General features: G+C 47.1%; 1 long non-coding RNA gene across 1 annotated transcript; it reads right to left on the bottom strand.

Annotated features, from left to right (window-relative positions):
- Positions 1–1,496: 1,496 nt before the first annotated feature.
- On the bottom strand, positions 1,497–11,559 carry LOC144103625 (uncharacterized). The gene is made up of 4 exons (XR_013308312.1): positions 11,220–11,559; positions 7,710–7,896; positions 5,075–5,293; positions 1,497–1,917 (listed from the first exon to the last, which is right to left on the bottom strand). It is a non-coding gene; the product is annotated as an uncharacterized LOC144103625 (long non-coding RNA).
- Positions 11,560–16,765: the final 5,206 nt, after the last annotated feature.

The following is a 16,765-nucleotide window of genomic DNA, read 5'->3' as shown; positions in this document are numbered from 1 at the left end:
GTGGACAGATCTCTAGCAGTTTTGACACTGAAGGAGCCGAGAGTTAAAACCATCGACTCGAAATACCCATAGCCACACCTTTATCTCTGACAGGCAGAATATTCCTTCAAACGTGGCTATTACGGACTCCGCCGGAATTTTTACTCCTTCGACAATTCTGCAGCATCATTAGACAGCAATCACTCCTGCAGACGGGAGGTTCTCAAGCATTCCCAAAAAGCTCTATCGAGAGTCGACCTCTCGGACTAAGCCCTTGGAATACGCTAGATGAGGCGGAATGAATGCGCTCATCGAGTGGTTGGCGAAGGACGTACACTTCAGCAGGTCTTCTATACCCTCTTGACAGCGTGCAATGTGGGGTGTTCAAACTTTCCGATTCAAAATAATCGGAGCAAAAGATATCATAGGTAAGGCCGTCAACCTATACTATTTTTTTGTTCTGTACGTAGTTGAACTACCCTCTAAGGCTCATGAAAACTTTTACTGCTTTGGGCAGAACCTGATCCTGAATCAGTGCGGCCTTCATGCTAATGAACGCGTTAAACTGCACGCAAATTGAAGGACATTTTGTGTATTACTGTTCTCTTTGAGAGTTTACACGGCAATGGACTCATTTACAGAGCTGCACTTAGAGCTGCAGAAAGACAACGGTCGGAGCCATGAATTCGACATGGCGAACCGCAAAGGCTGGATCAAAACATGATTGCTAGGGTTCTTCGTGACACCCAGTGTACCCACGCCGGTCTCTCCGTTGTATTCCATGCATAGGATATTCATCGTATTCTATGGGCTGAATATCCGGACTATGCATTGCGCCGAAAAGCTGCGACAGTTGCCGGTCCGCCCCCTTCAAAAGCGAAATGGCTTGCTAGGTATGTTATGTGCTCAAGCTGGACCTTCCAACTTCCAAGCTGCTAACCGGCAAAGCCCGGCAAGAAATTTTCGCTTTCATCAGTTCCGCCATTCCATACAGTATAATGTGATTGCTTAAGGGGTTCTTTCAACCAACGCGAACCATTATCGACTAGAACCGGCCTCAGTTTTGCTGAAACGTTTAGTGCCGCTGTCCTGAATTTGTGGTAACGCCTTAATTCAACACGCAAATATTGCGAAGATAAAGTCAGTAATAATTATTTCCTGTTTCTAGTATCATTTCTAGTGACAGCAGTGTCCTCTTCCCTGAAAAGGGGAATGCTTTTAGCATAACGCTTTGGCAGTCGCCCGGTCTGTCCAGAGTATGGTGCTGTTATTGCGGTCAGTGATTCATTGAAGAGATACAAAAAATGGGCATTATAAACATGTTTAATACGTTCCTGTGTGCATCAGTGCTTCATAATAGCTAACGCTTTAGGTTCTTCGCTTTTTTTATGATATTCGGGATGTTATCTACTGTGTGAGCCAGACCACAGCCCTCTATGAGGTTGTCCAGCGTGCTAGCAACATCGTCTTATTTGGAGCCATATTTTACATTCTTTTATTATTGTATTTAGGCCGCGGACATTGCGAAGCAGGTAACGTAAGGAGGGCTCAAATTTCTGTGACCCAGGCATCTTAAAATGCCTGGGGAAGAAGACGGGCGCTTCCGGAGATAGTGTGCAATAATATTGCAAACTATACCAATCGCTTTCCTCTCAGGCTGTTGTGCTCGGAACCCCCTTAGTGAGTCTCTCAGCGTTAGGCGATTGCCGTAGCGTTGTGAACATCGTCCTGACACAGCGCCGCCGGTTTTCTTCAGGGTAGCGGAGTTCTTGGTCGAATCGGTGTTAGCCCACGCCTCATAGGTTGCTCAGCAGGCAGACTGTCTCTCGGCGAACTTGGAGATGGACGGACTCTGCGTGATGGCGAGAATGATTTTGTAGTTGACACCGTTGGCACGTCGCGTATGTGTGCTTGGCTGTTGGGCACTGGTGGTGATCACTGTGCAAAAACAAAAATATTGACACTATAGCGGGCAAAACAGTCGGTCCAATTCAACGCAAGTAAACACAGGAAGAGAGATGAGCTCGTCTGCAAAAGCAGTGACCGCACATATTATTTGCACTGTGTGCAGTAGTGTCGCGAACAGCACGACAATTGGAATAAACAACGCAGATGCATTTTTGGAAAAGTGAAAGGTAGCTCGTTGCACTTTCAACCAAAACATCTGAGCTGCCCTATGAACCCTAACAAATTACGCGTATTGGTCATTCATGTCCTTGCATCGCAAGTGAAATATTATAATTTAATGCGCTGCAAAATTTGCGTTATGAAACCAATCGTGTCTTGTTTAAACTAAAATATGAAAACAAGAATGAACTTATTTCCTGACAGTGTACAATACTTATCCTCAAAGAAGCTTTAAGCAGTACCTGTTTTCTTTCAAACTTTCTTTTAACCGATGACAATCTTCTATTTAATCCTCTCAGGAATACCAAAGAGAACCGTGGACTTCGCAAAAGCAAGGTTCGGACTGTTTAATATTAGTGTCGACATGAAATAGTTGCGCAGGGGCCTCCACTAACTGCAACCTTCAGACATTCCAGTGCAGTGATGGATTCATGTGACAAGGTAAATTATTCCTATTTTCCATCCAATAGATGCCACACCATTGCTTCTAAACACCGCTGCACAGGACCTATGTGGCACTGTAGTGTGTGCTCAATGGTTGTTTTTTGCGCTTTTATCTAATAAAAGTAGATACGTCATAAGGAAATGTTTCATAAATGCATGCGCCTGCGAAGTGCCGCTTCAGGGTAAGCGCAAGCCATTTTTTGTTATCTTTCACCGATGCAGCAATGACTAGCAACTTCAGAGTGTCAAGTTGATCGAAAGAACCCATCTTTTATTGAAGGACTTCGCGTGTTCTGTTCAAGGGTGATATTGCATGAAGTCAAGAAACACCGCAAGAGAATAGGATGAGAGGAGAGGAGACATTCAATCTGGACAACATTAAGCTTTTAAGAAATGTTAGAGTTCGTCTTTTTCAAAGAAGCGCGACCAAAGGTGAACAGTGAATAAAAATAAGTATAAGACGAGCGCTGACTATGAACTTACGTTTTTACTTCAAGAAGGAGGAATATATAGGCTCTGCAGATTTGAAAACGAATATATAAATACCATTCCAATGGACATATCTCATCATACGAAAGCCAGAGGGAAAATGCTTGCTCCGATCGGTTGCTCCGTTTTGTTCTAAAAAAGGCATGGGGGATGGGGAAGCTGGAGGTAAGAGAAAATAGAAAACATAAAAAAGAGCCACAAGGGTAAACAGAAAAGGTATGTAAACAGTGACAACAATTAAGCTAACGTGCGGCTTAGTATCAAGTAGCTGGTGATTAAGCTATGTGATTTCCTCCGGCAACAAGGTCAGGGATGGTGTGCAGACACAGGCTCTATTCTTCATGTGAATGATGAAGCCATCTCAGATTTCGCGTGCGCGATGGTCTTGATATTTCTTTATGATGCATGTTTGGTTAATCAATGGAAAACAATCTTCACAACTGGCGCAGTGAATAGCAAGGGTGCAATCTATTGTCGATCCAAGGGAATCGCGACGCTCGCGCAACCTGTCATTGATGCACCTCGCGGTTTGTCCTACACAATATTTTCCACGTGACAACGGAATTTCATATTGCGTAAACCTTTGCCTGTGATGTGTGCCACACGCAACAACTGGGAACTCATGTTAACCCGTTTACAAAGCGTCGCCAGCTTGATTGGTGCCGAGAATAACAGATGGGCTCCTACCCTTCCTGCTGTTTCCTTGAGTCTGTGGGCGAAACAATGCAAACATGGAATGACAGCGGTTCGTGATCGCTCGATATCTGTGCAGTCTTTGCATGAGTGTTCATGACAGTCTTTTAGTAGTTTTTCACAAAGGTTCAGCAGCAGGCCGTCGAGAAATTCTCGGGATGCAGGTCTGCTTACAGGCAAGAGAAAGCTTATAAAAACCTCATGCAGGCATCAAAGACAAAATGCATTCTTCATGGGAGAGATGACTATGAATGGTTTTACTAGCTTCGAGTGCGCACAGGAAAACGGAAGCAGTCCCGCACATTGCGCTATCTTTAAGATGAGCCCACACCAACTAGCCCAAATGTCTGCTCTTGTTCAAAGATACACAGCCACTCAAACAGCCTAGGGGTCCATAGTCCGCACCCTGCGCTGCACAGCACGTGACTTTTACAGCGTCCCGCAACGGTTCAAACAAAAATAAAGCATTTAGAATATTTCTGTTATCTTGCTTATTGGTTATGTTATTGCAGAAGCATCAAAGAAGCTGTGTTTCAGCGCGCACAAATGTGGCAAATGTCATGAATTAAAGGACTTTAACACCACTTCATTCCATGTCGGCGGCGCTTCTATGTCGGTGCTTGTAATGACACCGGTTCAAGGAAGCTAAAAGTCTCTACGTAATCACCTGTCGTTGGTAATACCAAAGACGTCATTCAAATGACTTAGTAGGCTGAGGCTGTCACCACGGCGACAATTTGTAGCCTCAGGGTACGTTCCTTCAATAAAAATTAAGAAGTTTCATTCCACCCCGTGTTCTTCTCGGGGTGCTATGATTGAATATCAGACCTCCACCAGACACAGTGGAAGAATGTCGCAAATCTGTTGTGGAGGGCAATGCAATGTCAATTTCACTACAGTGCTTACAATGGGCAAGAATGGCTCTTAATCAATCATGAAGCAGGGCAGAATGGCGGGCCTGATAGCATGGCATGTAAAAGAAGAAATAACCAGCCTAAAATGACCAACACACAAGAAGAGAAGAAAACAGGACAACGGATGGATTAAAAACTAAATTCCTTATTTAGTGCCTTCCGGAAGGCCCGCGGAATCTTTGAGGCCATTCAAAAAGCGAAACATGGCGATGCTTGCGTCAGTTCAACATCGATAGCGCTGACGATAAAATAACATGATTGTTTGAATAACTATGTTTGAGTGTCTGTCCTGCCTTGGCGCATGCGTTGAGATTACTCGGTGGTCTGTACTCAGTAAAGAATTCAGTTGTTAGTCCAGGCGTTGTCCTGTGTTGGTCTTTTTTGGCTGGTTATTTCTTTTTTAGCATTAATCAATCATGTGGCGTTACCTCTATGATGCTTCGCGTGTAGTTCTCGCTGAAGGAAGAGACACCGGATTCCAGCTTCCGGCACCTGCAGGCTGCCGCGCCACCAACATGAGTCCATCTGCAACGGAGCCGCCTGCAACCCGAGCCACGAGGAGGAGCGGGCTGCAGAGCTGCGGTGGGGGCTCCTCATCGTCGCTGGGCTGCACCCACCGCTTCTGACTCGGCGCGGACGACGGCTGGCTGCACCAGTTGATTCGCAATGGCATATATCTCTTAATCAGACTGAAAACATATACAGGCAGCTCTTGATTAATATATGTGACCGGGGCCGCACTGCTTTCCATTTCTGCTTGCTAAGAGGCCAATGGGGGAAAGGCCATCCTCGGTGTGCGACAGGAAAGATTGTCAGGCGTAAGAGAAAGCGAACCTCTTTGCTACTATTTAAATGCATACTCGAGATCCTCATCATCAATTAACATCATGCTTAAAAGGAAGGATCGCTGTGCCTCAGCTGCCGCGCTGTGCACAAAAACTTAACGATATTGAGTTTGTAATAACCTTTAAATTAATAATCTTCAGGAAGAGCCAACAGTATAGCCATACCTTATTCTTTAATTCTTTACTACGCTTGCTTTACTGCAGTTATGCTTGTTTTTTTTGCGAGGCAAACGTTGACGCCGTCGGCTCTCGCGCCATGTGTCTCAAACCTCTAAAGCAATCTGTCGCATATTGTTGACATGCATAGCGTCCGCCATGTACACATTAGCACGTGGAGGTTGAGCACAAAATTTCATAAATCAGATGTCAATACCTACCACAATGCCAGTGATTTTAAGGAACATCTATAGTGCCACAGGACAGAAGCTGTGCGTATGAAAATTGGTGTGGATATACGGCTATTATATTGCGTTGAGGAACAGCTCGTATTGTGAATACAGTTCGAAGAAGACTGGGGAAAAATAGTTCAATAAGAATTGGTCGTGCTCCTTGGTTCCTTCAGGAGCGCCGATGCCGTTACGGCACATTGGGAAAGCTTCTGCTGGTAGAATAACTTCTTAATTTTCGAGAAATAGCGACAATGGGCATTTGCAAACCTTTGCAACTGCCTAGAAAATGTATGAAATCCCAACTTGTCAAAGAATTCCCATGTTTGTCTCGTATAGGAGTGTGCGTGCCAAAAGCTGTCATCAGTCCCTGCGGCGAAGTAAAAAAATCTGTGCCAGCATTCGGTAGGTTTATTCTCCTCTTGTTTATACGAGATTATTGCCATTTCAATTCTTTGCAAATCTCGCTTCTGAGCAGCATTGCATGTATAAATCGACGGTTAACTGTGCGGGGTCTGAACCAATGGCGCGAACACAAATATTGCAAATAAAGTTCTGGTTTGTGCTATTTTTTTCGTGATGAACTTTTAGAAACAGCGAAAAAAACCGGGAGAACAGAGTGGGCGTCGGAGCAGCGTGCGCCTTGGCCGCAGGTGAGTCTTCCATTGTCCTATCTTTTTGTGCTGCTTTAAAAGTCTACACCAATCGGCCAGTCGAATACCGCGCATCACATGGTGACAGTAGTCTTAGAGGATAGCTAGTAACCGCAGGGCATTTTCACTTCATAGTTGTATATGTATACTTCATTAGAGATCTTCAAAGGATAAACAAAAACTAAACTTCGAAATTTATTCGGTTCCAAAAAGAAGCAGGAATATCAGTCATTCTTGATCCTCTCCGCTTTGCCACATTATCATAAGAATACAGAAAAAAATACCCTGACTGAAGCTATCTTTTGGAGGAATCGCACTAATAGAGCGATATGTGCAAGAGGACCTTGACGAAAATAACGACGGCATAGTGCGGTTAGATAAATCAGAAACTCACATTATAGGGTCTACCTTCTCGTTGCCAAAGACCGTAGAAGAGATGGGCCAAGTAGCTCAGATTTTAATATCTACGCAAAGAAGTCTTTTGATACAAGTGGTGTGTCGCATGTTTCCTCTCAACTGGACGCTCCTATTCCATCAGACGGGCGAGAGCAGGTTTCTGCTGAGCGACTGTCGTTGCGATTTCTTTGCCTTTAAGGACAACAAATGTGGTGTGCCTCTTTTTCGTTGACCTCTGTTATTTAAAGTTGTTTCAGTTCTTTAGTCAAACGCTTGTCTTCTATTAATTTTAGAAAACCGCTTCGTCACATGGGCGATCCATGTACGCATTTCGCTCTTTTGGCTGCCGAACTATACATATTTCTGATGAATGGTCACCTTCCTCGTTTGCAACCTGTCGCAGGGCGACGTACGAAGACGCAGCCATTCATGTCTCAAGATATCCCTACATAGTAAAACTGATAGCGTCCAAATTACCCACGAAAAAGGCGAATACAAATGGTGCGAACCTTTGAGGAAATTTCGAGCTTAATTGCTTAGCCGTCTGGCTTCTCTGCCAGCTACCTGTCTATGAGGGAGAGAGAGAAAGAAATCACGTAATCAAACAACTATTAGGCGTTTAAACTGTGAGTAGCATGAGGAACCAAAGCGATCTGGTTCTCCAGCTGTGCCGATGCTAGGCAGGCAATCCAGGAAGGGGAGAGATATGAGGTAGGAACGGTGTGGATGAGGGCCTTACCGGCAATTTAAAGAAGGAATTTCGCCAGATTGGCAATTGCTTACCTAGCTTCAGTGCTCTCTGGTGACGAGTTATGATATTCGTCGGGTTCGACGCTGCCTTCGCGTGCGGGTGTATGTCGGCGTAGAGAAGTAACTCAACGAATTCGTTCTCGCGCAAGCCACCCTGGCAGTCGGCATCGGGACAAGAGGCCAACTCCAAGCTGGCGCTCAGGACCACCGAAGTGGGAGCCTGCAAGGAGAGAATGCAGTCAACAATCCGCAAGTACTCCCGCCAAAAGGCAGATTCCTACACTCGTTGTCATTCGCGCTGTAGAAGCCTCGCTTAGCTCTGCCGCAATAGAGGAAGGTATGGGATTTCGGCTTTATGTCCCGAAGATAGCTGTGGGCCAGGGCTTGATAAGCGCGATATTTCAGGGTTCCTCATCAATTTTAACCAACATGGGTTCTTTACTACGCATTGATATTCCGCAGCACATGGTCTCTTAAAAGTAACGCTCCCATCCACATGGGCCTGTCAAAAGCAGGTAAATTGCTCCGCAAGAGCAGGGAGGCAGGAAACTGGTACTCATGGTTCAAGCTTTCACTATTCAGGCTGCATTGAATTACTCAAAATTTTGGAAGCAAGCTGTCCTCTTGCCCTGGTGGCGGCGCAAAACACACTGGCTGCAGCCTTCGAGGCAACCCCGCGCTGCAATACAGCCAGAAAAACGCCTCGGATGAGAGGATGCGAGCTGGCCTAATGAATTTCATAATTTCAGCATATCAGCGGAACTGCGATCCTAAATTTTCAGGGCAATACATCAAGAATGAAATGCTTGTGGTTCCAGTTAATTTTTGCAGGTCCGCATTATTAAAATATGTGAACATGGGTCAATAATAATACGTAGTAATTTTTTTAGAGTCCGCATGCTGACGACAGTAACAGGTTGTATTTAATGTATTTAAGGCCGGATGTATTTAATGTATTTAATGCTTATATTTAATGCAGGATTTGACGTTCCGAATGTACATGTCGACCATTATTTTGCCAACGATGCGAGCTTAGAGTTCGAGGCCTGGAAACCGGTGTTGTATATGTCCATTTGGTTATGGTTTCAGTTTAGTGGATTGTCTTGCGACTTGCCTTTGTGCATGTATTTTTAAATTGTTTATTTAAAGTCAATGTGACTAAAGAATATAAATATCGGCGTCTTCGTCAAATAGACGGTGTTTCGTCAAACCCTCGACTACTGGGCCTGGTCTTCGTTCCCTCGCAGCCTTCGACCCCACCACATTGGTCATGATGGGTTGTTAGACCTGCGTTCACGGACGCACCGACACGGCTCCCCAGTTTCATAAGCAGGTCGCATGACACAAGTAGTCTCAAAATATTGGTTACTAATATCTCTTAGTTCCATACTCTGCGGGCGTCACTTCAAGCTTCGTCGGCAGCTGTTCTGCAACAGATGTAGTTCCTGTCAATTTCTATTCTTTTCCATTTTCGCCATGTATTTTTCATTTTTTGGCTGAGCCGTGCATCTACCTCCGGCAAGAACACAGCGAGTGCCTACAGGGATGTTGCGTTTCATGTAGCTTCCTCTTATGCGTTTCTCGTTCGGATGTGACTGTGCAGAATTTTTTCAAGTTCCCGATCTTGCCTAGAACGACATCGATAGAATCCGGTGCGAACCAGGATGCGGATGCACATCCTCGAAAGCAATAAACGTCGATAAATGGAGATAGCTTGCAAGGTAAACTTCCTCAGAGATCACGAGGATACACGAAGCCGACCGTCAAACCATAAATTTTTAAATGGCAGCCCGAAAATAATGTACAGAATCTCAATTCAGTAACCCGCATTTTAATGGTTGAGTGGTAGACCAAATGCCTTTTATTTTACGAGGATACACACCTTTATTCACACCCGTTATTCCAATAATACTTATGTAGCCAAATACAAAATACGCATCTACAAATACAATTCAGAACGAGACAATACATTAAACTGAAACCAAACCACATATAAAGCACCCACAACGTGCACATGTGCCCAGGAGGGTAGAGCGCGTGAATATCCTAACCAATTGCACATGCCGATGAGCCAAAGAACTCATAAATTCATATGTCCGTTCATAAAACAAATTCAAAGATATTACTGCGCCTGCTCCCTGTGCCTGTGACACCCTTGGAGCACGTATTGGTCAGCTACGGGGATTTGCGTGCGTGCGACAAATATTTAGAAATTACTTTCGCGACGAATGTTTTCAATTCTACGCTTCTTAGAGATTTCTTTCGAAATATTTCAGGGCTACATCCACATCCACTTCATCTCAGAGCGTGGACAAAGGATCTGATTTCGACATTGTAAAAGCTTTTGATGTTACCGACTTTGATCAAGAAATCTTGGCACCAGAAGTGTAGCTTTAGCTTTTTGAACCCGGATCAAGAAATAGGCTGCATGAAATACGTCACGCATTCTACGAAATTTTTATGAAACCAAGGAATAACTAGCAGCAGAAAAAAAGGCAATATAAGCTATGCTTTTGCGACTGATGCATCACGTTCCGCCTTGATAGTTTGTATTGGACAAAAGGCATTTTAATGAATATAGCTATGACACTCGTATGGAGTTTTCGAAATGAAGACAAACCTTCGGGTCCTCATTGTGCTATTTGCTTCAGAACCACTGATACAAAGTTTCTTTGACACAAATGATCTTAACTTGCCGAGTCAGAGTTAGTCACTGTAGAGACTGAAGTGCCCTTCCGATGAATCTTGCACCGCTAAGAGGTGGAGATGGCAGTGCCGGTCGCCAACAGCAAGTCGCTGCTAGGAGCTTGATAGAGCTGCACAGTTCACGACGTAGCAGGTAACATAGAGACCTGTTGCGGTATTGAGACTCATATTTCCTACCCGAGCAAGGCCAAAATTGTGACGTGCACTAGATGGGGAGCGAGGCGAAACAGAGAGGGGAGGGAGGAGAGCGTTGCTGCAGGGCAGAAAGGATAACGCAGCATCGCGTTATTAGTCCCCTTCAATTGTTACCTGAAAGTGTAATACGGGAGAATCTGAGAGGCCTACTGTTGAAACACAGCTGTCTGCAGCTGAGCTGCGAGAGGCGCTCGGGCGCCCTCGGCCTTGAAGCTAATCAACCGCACGTAAAAGAAAAACAGCAGTCTCTGTTATAAACAAGGCACGGCAGACCGGCGGCGAAAAGAAGACGATACGTGGTTGCTGTCATCCTGGACTTCCTCTTTCCTCCCCTAGCATGGAGATCTGTGCGACGTCTCTAAGCACACTGAGAGTTAACAAGCTCGCACAGTTCTGCATAATAAATCCACGTTTAGAATCGCGGTTCGTGCATAGGACAAGGTTTGGCTCGACTTTGCTGAAGTAATCGCGTCACAAGCAAGTTCTGTCTAAGCTCGATATTTGATACTGCGTGGTAAGTGCCAGTTGAATCTTCAAGCGTCGTCCCGGTGGCTCGAAACTTGACTATGCGAACAAATTTCCAGATCTGGCCTTGCGGCCGATCGTTAAGAATAAGCACTGGCCGGATGCATGATACCTTACCTTCACAGAGCCGAAGGCGAGAGCAACTTCCCGCAGAGAAGAGAACTGGCGGCCGAGTTCCACGCCTGGTTCCCCAGTTCGACGAACACGAACAGCTCAGAGGCGTCCACGTCGCACAGCGGAGCGTGCAGCACGAAATCCTCGTAGACGTGCTTACTGCTTACCGCCGGTCGTTCGCTTCAGCTCTCGGCAGCATTCTCCCAAAGGCGAGTAGACGGAAGTTTCCAGGCTCAGCTTCGAATGGGCGCACGTGAACCTTGCTGGCGCATCTCTCGTGGGTCATGCGCCACAGTTATTTCTTCGTCTTTGCTCTCTTGTGAATCGCACGTGCACGCCGGGTACTGATAGAAAATGCATTTAAGTGCTGCTCCCGAGTCATGACCTCTCCTGGCCTACGTCAGCAGCGTATATGTGTAACCGGCTTGGTGATCAATGTATCCCGTAATGGACAGCATCTGCGGCACGTGCAAAGGCAGCTGTGACTGTGGGAGATAAGCCATTGGAGAAATTTGTAAGGGCGCATGCGAGACACCAGAAGAGATGATTTTGACACCAGTCCTCGTCTTTCGTCGTAACGTTGCTTACAACACCGAGAGGTCGCAAACCAGAGTCACGAATATGGTACAAAACTAGTTGCCAAATCAGTCCAATAATAAATTCAATAAATAAATGAACCAATCAAATAAACAACCAATCAATCAGTCAGTCAACCATTAAATTTAACTATTCAATTGAATCAGCCTTCAAACAAGTACTGCCATAGAGCGCCGCTAGAAAATGGGGCCCAAACAGTTACATCACAAAATTATTATACAAGGGATCTACTTAATTTAAAAATTTTGGGCAAAATGGCGTACCAAGATACTTTGTCTAATAATAACGAGAGCTGCAAAACTTAATGAAATATTCGGCTTTCATTAACTATCTGGAACTTGCCTATTGCGCTCTCATGTCTTTTCCGGCACGGCGGAGTTAATACTGCTACTTTGAGGTTAGCTGCCTTGTTATTGTCACGGTAGCCATTTGGAGCAACTAATATCCCGAAAATACCATAAACTCAATCCGTGGGTACAGAAGTACGTCGCTATCGATGTTTTCTTTCTTTGTTCTTATTGCATATTGATAGCTTGTAATTGCAGCTTAGTATCTTTGATATCCTTTGCCGTCTTCCTTAATTTGTTTTTGTAGCGAGTAAAAATGCGTTCTTGTTTTTGAAGCGGTCTGTGCAAGTGTGGCCGCCAGCTGTGAGACGAGAACTCTTGCATGCTGTATGCAAGACTGTACGCAAGACTGTATGCTAAACACCTTGCCCGAACGCTTCGCAAATATATTTTGCACACAATTCCGTGATCAAGTTCATGTGCCCCGACAACTGAAATGAATAGTGTTACAAATACGCCGGTCTCTTCCCATGACAGGTGGCAGTCTGTTGATTCAGTTTATGCCATTATGCCTAAACTTGAGGAAATCACCAAAATGTAGAAATAGTTGAATGTGTCAATTTAACCTCAGAATTCAGAAGCATGCTTTTATCGATAAAAAAAACTTTTCTCACCATGAGATTGCTGCGAGCAGCCGAGGCGAGCGGACACGTGTCACATGCGCTCCGCAGTTTTTGGGCTTTTTGACCCATCGAACCCTACTGGACCACCGAAATTGTGACTGGTATCGACGCCGGAACGGACGAGGACCGCGAGGATTCCAAATTCAAGCCGGTGGGTCCAATATTTTGGATTTTATCGGACTTTGAATTTCCCACGTGGTCGACCAAATGGTATACCTAACAAGGCCTAGGACGAGAGCCGGGTTCCGCGGGCTCCCCGGCCTCGGCCCGAGGTAGAGACGACCCGGAGCGATGTCCGGATCGACTAACGTTAACCTAGAGCAATCATCGATGAGAGAACCCACTGATTTTACGGCGGAAACCCAAGAAATCATGGAGGAGGATTTTCACGATGCCGCCAAGCCCGACTTCATGCAAAACCGAAGCGAGCACGCGGCAGGCACCCAAGACCCGAGAGGCAGCACCCCAGTGGAAATAAGAGCACAGGCAGAGAATAGCAACGACCAGGATTGGGAAGTCGCCATTTCCAAGAGACAGAGGAGACGCCAGCGACACGGCAGCGGACTGAGCGGCCAAGAATTGGCGGGAACAGCGCTAGAGAACGGAAATTCCCTAGGCGACGTAAAGGTCACAGATGGCGCGCCAGCTGTCGAAAAGAGGAGGAGAGGGAGTGCCGCGGAGGAGACTGCCTCCGCTTCCCAAGGAACATTTAAAGATAGTGCTCAGACCGAGGGGACTTGCAGTCAAAAACCTTTAAACTCACCAAGTAGCGCGAGCGGTGGTGGCGGCCGTCGGGCCCGGATGCAAGACGGAAGATTTGATCATTCGGCAGCGCAACGGCTCCAACATCATAATAGTAAGCACCGACAACGAAGAAGCGGCCCAACGTATACGGCGCATCACAAAGCTAACGTTTGGGAACAGCTACGCCATCAACGCACACGTGGCGGCGCCGGAGGGCACGCTGCAGAGGGGGGGGGGGGGGGGTCATCCACGGGGTGGACCCGAGGACCTCGCCGGAAGAACTCAAAGCGAACCTTAGGGTCCGAACACAAGGAGTCAAGATCTTGCCAGCCAGGATGTTGGGAAGATCAAGCACGGCGGTCATCACCTTTGACGGCCCCATAATTCCGAAACAAGTACTCTACTATGGTGGACAGATGGGGTGCTACCCGTACCGCCGACGAGACAAGTATGCTACGTATGCTGCCAGCAGGGCCACCGGTCGGACGTCTGCCCGACCCCGGAGGCCAAGGCCTGCAAGCAATGCGGCTGCCAAAACCCAGCTGAGCAACACCAATGCACTCCTAAATGCCTGATCTGCGGGGGCAACCACGTGGCGGGCACGCGGGACTGCAAGTAACGACTCAAGACGGCCATCGAACTGCGAGGACGTCCCCAAGGACAGCAGCAGCAAAGGCGCAGCCGCAGCCTCAGCAGAGGCGGCGCGAGAAGACCACGGTGGATCCGGGACGAGGGCCAGGACTAAGGTCAGCGAAGCCTCAATGGCAACCGGAGCAGGTCGCGGAGCTGGAGCCGCGACCGAGGCAGGAGCCAGAGCCGAGGGTCCAACCGGGACGGGTCCTATCTACCCCTGGCCGGCCCGGGCCAGCAGAAGCCGCAGCAGAAACAGCAAAAGAAGAGCGGCGGCGGCGTTAAGGTGAGCTCGGGGCTGGCCCTCCCAAAACGCTTTTTGCTCCGTACTCGGGACCAAACAACAACAACAACACACAAACAGCAGCCGACAGGCAACTCATTGAGGAAAACAAGAGTCTTAAACGCGAACTCGAGCTATACCGAGAGGAAACGCGAGGATAGACATAAAGAGGATAGACGACCTAATCAGAGAAATGCAGGAACAAACGCGGGCGGGGTACTCGCCAGACAGGACGCCAGCACCACCACCGCAGGTCGGGGCACCAGTAAAACAAAAGACAGCGGAGAAAAACTTCAAAAACGAGATCAGAAGCTTTATGACTAGCATGCAAAATCAGATGCAGCAGATGCAAAACCAGATGCAACAAACACAACAAAAAATATATTTGCAGGATCAAAGCTTTTGCAACTATGTTAAAAATCAAAACACGCAAAAGACCACCAACGATGCCAAAGACAGTCTATATAGCGAACCAAGATTCGGATCAGAAATTCAGAATGCAAACTCAAACAACGCAACATGGCAGGACAAAACGAACTAGAAATATGGCAGTGGAACTGTAGGGGCTACACGCGCAAGCAGGGGCTCCTGCAACAGTTCATATGCACGCGAGACCGACCACCGGACATAATAATGCTATAGGAAACAAATAGCACCCCCACACTGAGGGGCTACACGTGTCAGGAGAGCGGCCGCACTGCGACCCTTGTTAGCAACAAAGTCGTAGCCATAGCGCATACAGAAATTGAAGAGACCCAGATAGAACATGTAATAACGGAAGTAATTCTCAAAACGAAGAGGAAGACTAGAAGCACCTACATAATAAACCTATACAGCCCGCCTAAGCAGACAAAAGGTAACTTCATAAAACTCCTTGCGGAAGCCAAGAGACTATCGGGGCAAAACACTCTAATTATCGCGGTAGATTTTAACGCGAAAAGCCCGCGCTTGGGCTATAAAAAAGGAAGATAAGAAGGGTAGGGGCACCTGCACAGCGGCAGAGAATACCGGGTGCGAGCTACTAACCGACGAAAACCAACCGACCAGAGAGGGAAACAGCGTCAGTCCAGAAACGTGTCCCGGCCTAACCTTTATCAGAGGCGCCAAGCAAGCACAGTGGGAAAACCTGCTCGAGAACCTAGGCAGCGACCACCACATTATAAGAATCAGCACGGTGGCAGACAACGTCAAGAGGAAGATTGGCACAGCTCGGCTAATGGATTGGGACGCCTTTAGAGCGCACTGCCGGCAAATGAAGGGCGACATCATTTCGATAGAAGAGTGGAGCCAACAACTCAGACATATCCAGGAAATGTACACGCAAGAAGTGGACAGAACCGAACAAACACCGGAGGTGGACAAGCGACTCCTCAAGCTATGGGAGGCTAGACGCGGGCTCACCAAAAGATGGAAGAGACAAAAGCTAAACAAGAAACTCCAAAAGAAAATAGCGGACATCACTAAACAAACGGAGGAATACGCGACGCAGCTGGCCAGACAAGGGTGGCAACAGTTTAGCAACTCGCTAAACGGTACCCTCAGCACGGCCAAACCGTGGCGCATCCTCAAGGCCCTAATGGACCCCAGCAAGAACAAATCGAAGAGCGGCAAATCGATCCAAAGACTGGTCCACCAGTACGAGGGCTCTGACGAGCAGCTCCTGAAAGAAGTTCGAGAAAAGTGCTACGGGAAAGATCAAATCGAAGGCTACGAAGGGGAATACCTCGGCGAGGAAAATCCGAACATGGACAAACCCATCACGAGAGAGGAAGTTACCGAGGCCGTGAGAGCGGCCACGCAGAACACGGCGGCGGGAGCGGACAAGATTCGAAACTCGCTCATAAGAAATTTAATCGACGAGGCAAACGATAAGCTGACATCGTACCTCAACACGCTTTGGCAAGAGGGGAAGGTCCCGGCGGAATGGAAACACGCCGTTGTGGTCATGATACCCAAGCCGGGCAAGAAACTACAAATCGAGAACCTCAGGCCAATTTCGCTCACGTCGTGTCTGGGAAAACTGTACGAGAGAGTAGTCACCAAAACAATCCAGCAACACCTGGAGAACGGTAGATGGTACCCCGACAGCATGTACGGCTTCAGGGCGAACCTCTCGACGCAGGACGTCCTCCTGCAATTAAAAGAAGAGGTACTCAACACAATGCCTAAGGCGGCCGAAAACGTTCTGAAAGCGCTCGACATCAAAGGCGCCTTCGACAACCTCAGCCACGCGGCCTTAATTGAAGGCCTCAACAACACCAACTGTGGAAGGAAAGTACACGACTACGTCAAGGACTTCCTAACCAATAGAACGGCTACGGTAGG

Source organism: Amblyomma americanum, chromosome 1 (genome assembly GCF_052857255.1).
Source record: "Amblyomma americanum isolate KBUSLIRL-KWMA chromosome 1, ASM5285725v1, whole genome shotgun sequence".
Lineage (NCBI taxonomy): Eukaryota > Metazoa > Arthropoda > Arachnida > Ixodida > Ixodidae > Amblyomma > Amblyomma americanum.
This window is presented reverse-complemented; position numbering and strand designations above follow the sequence as displayed.